The sequence below is a fragment of the Montipora capricornis genome, chromosome 2 (genome assembly GCF_036669925.1).
Source record: "Montipora capricornis isolate CH-2021 chromosome 2, ASM3666992v2, whole genome shotgun sequence".
NCBI classification, from domain to species: Eukaryota; Metazoa; Cnidaria; class Anthozoa; order Scleractinia; family Acroporidae; genus Montipora; species Montipora capricornis.
In genome coordinates, this window is record NC_090884.1 from 63,686,967 (window position 1) to 63,691,966 (window position 5,000).

Consider the following 5,000-nt stretch of genomic DNA (forward strand, 5'->3'; position numbering starts at 1 on the left):
TCGTGCTCAGCCGGTAAAAAGTTCAAGTAAGCATGCATGCTAAGTCACGCAAGGTTGTAACGTGACACCAAACCTCTGTAGTCTCCCCAGTTGACCATGTTCGCATTTTCAGTATTGGACTGGAACCACTAGCTCGCAATGTAGGCTAATGCGGGGATGCGGGGGAATCTTTTCAACTTTGTAATATATTCCGCCGCATTAGCCTCCATTGCAAGCTACAATAGTTCCAGTCCAATACTAATACGAATATGGTCTATTATAGTAGAGCACTCGTGCTCGGGTAAATAACTTATATTGTGCACATACGTTCCTTAGGATCGATTTCGAGTGCGATAAAACTGACCCTAGGTTTTCCGTTAATTTTTTTATAGATACCAGCAAAATGATAAGGAAAATTGCGCTTAAGCAATTTTTAGTCGTGGGTACGCGAAACATGAACGACTATCGCTAGGGGTCAGAATGTGCAAATTTGTCACTCACTCAGAAGTAAACAAATCGGTAGGTCAACCACCAATATCAATTTTTTTAAGAAGTTCCAATTTGTCACTCACTCAGTTGAATTCAAATTGATATAGTAACGGCCAATAGCTATTTTCCGACGTTTCGACTTTCGGAAAATAGTCATGGGCTCCTGCGCAACATAATACGTTGAATATTCTTCGACTTTTCTTCGTTCCGACGAGTGAGGACAATGTGCGAACCGGTGAGCCGTGCAAGCCATGGCTGCGAGTCATGCGAGCCAACACGGTGAGCCATGCGAGTCAACATGCGAGTCACACAGTTATTGAAAGCTAACCGTTTTAAAATGGGTGCTTAGACTCGCATGGCTCGCAGATCATTGTCGTCATTGTACAGCCCCCGTTCTTCCGGGTTTGATACTCGTTGCTGTCAGCATGTGTTACCAAGCCAGTGGAAGACTAAAGGTGTGACTATGTTATGTGTGTTGAGAATGAATGCGAAGAGTCTTTGACTCCTCGAGAAATTTGCTCGTCGATACGCCAAGTTCACAGGGAGTTCATAAGTTCCAGCTGGCTAGATGGTGAGATATTTACGATTGAATCTTACGAGCGAAACTTTGAGCGAAATGAGCACTCATATCAGCAAAAATTATGAATCAAAGATTAACAAAGCTATTGAAAACAGCAGTAGCACAACTTAGCAATCCATAATATCCTACCAAAACACTCTTCTGGCCAAGTACGAAACGCAGTTAAAAGACTCATTATTACAGAAACGAAGAAGTAGGTCAAAGTCCACTCGTATTAGCAAAGGAGCACCCCGTGAGATTGCTAAATGGCTATTCTCTGGTACTTCATAGTTTTTAACATCCTCGTAAAGAGTGTAAATGAGGCGAAAACACTAACCTGCGATCAGACCCAATTGACCATCGCTCTCATATCCTCTAAGTCGCTCGTGTCACGCACTCTACTCCCTTCCCCGTAGGAAATCTTATTCCTGACGTCATACAGACTGCCTCATTTGCACCAATAACAGGGAAAGTTACCGCTAACCTTTTGGGGTTCCTTCGGGGCAATCTTTCGTAAGCGCGTTATTTTCGGTAAAACTCCAGCAAATTATATATCACCGAAAAGGTAATAAAATGAGGAACCGAATATATGAACATTTTAAGTTTATTATGGTTTTTTTTCGGCGAAAAAATAACTTCTGGCTTTTCGGAAAACACGTCTCCGAGTCGGCAAATTTTCCAGCAAGGTGACCAAATTTTCTACTGGGTTTTTAAATTATCTACCAAATTTATTTCATAATAAAATTACCGCCTATGCTCTACTCAAACTTCCCCCCCCCCCCCTCCCCCCACAACAAAGTTAAAGCAACATTCAATTACAATTTGAAACAGTTTTAAAACAGTTGTGGATTATTCATCCCCTCTGATAATAGCACGAGTGCCGGAAATGGCCATAATGTTCATCGTAGACACGCAATTATGTCCCGGTACCTGATTCCTCTACTTCTTCTTTTCCTGCCATCTTGATAGACCAAGATTTCTTGAGCCTCGTTCTCCAAAGCCTTCTGTGTCTGCTGTCGATCTCTCCCCGTCCTGATCTTCATTCAGTTTATTTTAAGGCATTGATGGCTTGATAAAATCTTCAAATTCCTTTGCCATCTCCAGAATTTCGTTTTGCGTTTCTATCCACAACATCCTAACAGCCTCCTCCAATGACACAGTCACCACATTGTCGTTTTCATCCCGCAACACATGTGCATATCCCATCGAGGCATTCCTCCAGCTTGGATCAACGGAAAAGCAAATGTTGTCACCATCTATTGCAGTTTCAACCACAAAGTCCTCACGGTCTCTGGAAAAGACTTTCAATGATACAGAATAAGTGACTCTCCAAAGATTAAAAGGCAATGCATCAGTTCCACAAAAGGCGACTACCTCTCCACCTTTAAAAAGCATTACTGTTGGAATCAGTTGAAACATCTTCATGCATGGAACTATAAGTTCAGCGTCTTCATGGGGACTCGATGATTCTGAAAATATGCAGTCCTATATTGGTGCAACATGTGACGGACCCCTAGTGCATGCTGGCCAATGATGGTCGGCGGAGTTCCATACTTTTTTTTCTGGAAATCTGTCAACCTTTTCATGGGTCTGGATTTGGTAGTCATTTGAATTCCCCTTAGCTTCGCCTTTTGCTGTCTCCCCTCTCTCCAAGCATACTCACATACCCATGACAACAATTCGTTCTCCCAATGTGTGGCTGCTTTCTCAACCATGCTGGGTCACTTTCCTTACCACGTTGTACGTTCGCCTGTACTTTCCTCAAGGCTTCAATTGTGGAGCAATTTTTATGTCTCTGTTGAAACATTGCCCGCAATGCTTAATTCTAAAGAGCACTCGTTTTCCTCAAGGCCTACAGTAGTATACGTGTATGTAGAGGACACTTTATCCCTTGTTCGTCTGACACTAAACGTTTTGACACATATTACTGCCTGTGGTAACGGCTGGGATGATAAAGTGAAGAGCCTCAGTTGCCACACGTTTGGAAAACTGTAGAAAGGTTTCTCAGAAATATGTCCAAAAAAACCGCTTACTCAATCTTGTGCCAAGAGTCTTAACTTTGACTTCTTTCAGAAGACTTTCCTTTCCGGTGAACTCAAATAGTTGAAACCCATTCCAAAAAGTTTCACAGTTCCTTTGCTGTACGTGAAGGCATAGATCCGTAGCTGTAAAACATAACCGGTGTAAGTTCTTATTTTCATGATAAGACACCTTTACCTTTCAAAAAACCAGGGTTTCCCGCCATTTACACTGTTTACAGTCTATTGCCAACAGGTGATTCCTCAGAAAAAAAGTTGTCGAAGGACTTTCTTGAAACTTTCCCTGAATGTTCCCTACTAATCCCTGTTTTGAGAACTACAATAAAAAAGGTAAGTCACCGTGCTTGCTTAAGAGATATAATGGGCCAATCTTACCCCAGTGATGCCTGTACTGATACTAAACAAGCGCGTTATTACTGGGTTGCCAAACCCAGTCGGAAAATGGGTAGATTTCCGTTTTATTTTTTTTAGTATTTTTTTCCGTGTCGGTAAAAGTCTTGCCTGTCACTCCCCTGCTAAGTGGTGTCTTTGTGCATAGAGTCTTCTGTGCGTATTTTGTTAGGTTTGAGGGGGCTGGGGTAATGCGTAGCTTGCTCTGCACAATTAACCTGTAATGGCGTCGGAAGTCATTGTAACGCGAATGGCGTTTTAGTACATCTTTAAAGAAAATATACCCATATGGAGCTCAAGAATGGAACGTCAAGACAGGCGGTGAAACATAAAGATCTGGAATCTTAAAAGCGACGAGTAATGGACTTCGACAGCGTGAATTTTTCGCTCGTCGAGCCGAAATCAAAATATGCTGTACTTCTAATATTTCGCCAAGCCTAAGGTGGCGTTACGTACAACACTGAAACCAAATGGAAATTTCTCTGGTAACTTACGGGTTCAACAAAGACAGAGAAGGAATCGAACACCACAAGTAGATCTGTGATCTCTGTTGTGTGTCTCACAGTGTTTACTGAAGTCGCATCTATTTAAAGTTTGCCTGTTTGTCTGGCAAGTAACATTCATTTTGTACTCAACTCTGCAAAGGTTAAAAAAAATTGTAAATGTGACAGGGAAAAATTACTTGAATGAAAGCTTGTTGTCTCTTTTGTGCTTTATTATTTACGGTGGTTCTTTCGAAAAGGGTTGAATGTGAACTGTCAGAAATTTATTTAATTGCATATGCTTTGTGATTGTGTGTTTCGCTTGCACGCACGCGACTGAAATAGGAAGGGTTTCTTGCCTCTTATAGCAAATATGTTGCTTGTTTCAATAAATGTTTCGGTGGAAAATATTTCTGTGAAATTTCCAGCTTTTGTAAATTTATCATGTTGTGTAATTTTCGAGCTTAGCAAATTTGCATACATGTGTGGAAATGTGATACGGGGAGAATTTTTGTGGTAACGCATAAGTCACGAAAATAAACAGTTCTGTTGGAAGCGTGCTTGAGTTCCCAAAATCGGCAAAAGATTGTGACGCTGATGAATAATAAAGTAGCTGCTATTACCAAAACGATGGAATTACCTGGTGATAAATAACCTTGTCTTGGAGAGTAAATTTTTGATTTTCCAGAAACAATGGTCAACCTCTGAGAGTTGGACGACAGTGATCTTTGTGTTGAATTCGCACATTTCTTGTCAAAATTTATAACAATCGAAAGAAAAAGAAAACTAACAAAAACAAAAACCCGGTAGCTTGGCATCATTTGACACAGTTGCTTCACTGTTTCGCGAGTAAACATGCCGCGGTAAAATAACGCGGTAACTTGATCAGAGCACCCGCTGAATTCGATGTGCGATTTACTCGGTGCAGCCAAACTTGTACAATTACAACAAAACAACTAAAATCTCCCAAACTGTTTTTCGCTGATGGTAACTTTTTATATTCGTGGTTCAAAATTATTGTTGTTTTCATGTCGTAGATTTTGTTGCCGATGGCAAAATATT

At 41.0% G+C, this 5,000-nt stretch overlaps 2 protein-coding genes across 2 annotated transcripts in view; both read right to left on the bottom strand.

Annotated features, from left to right (window-relative positions):
- Positions 1 to 1,448, bottom strand: part of LOC138030804 (uncharacterized) — a 21,889-nt gene extending 20,441 nt beyond the window's left edge. The window contains exon 1 of the mRNA XM_068878679.1: positions 1,365 to 1,448. The gene's annotated coding sequence lies outside the window, so the exon portion shown is untranslated. The remainder of the gene's footprint in view (positions 1 to 1,364) is intronic.
- The window catches only part of LOC138031147 (uncharacterized), a 317,245-nt gene that overhangs the window by 120,339 nt on the left and 191,906 nt on the right, over positions 1 to 5,000 (bottom strand). The window lies entirely within an intron of this gene.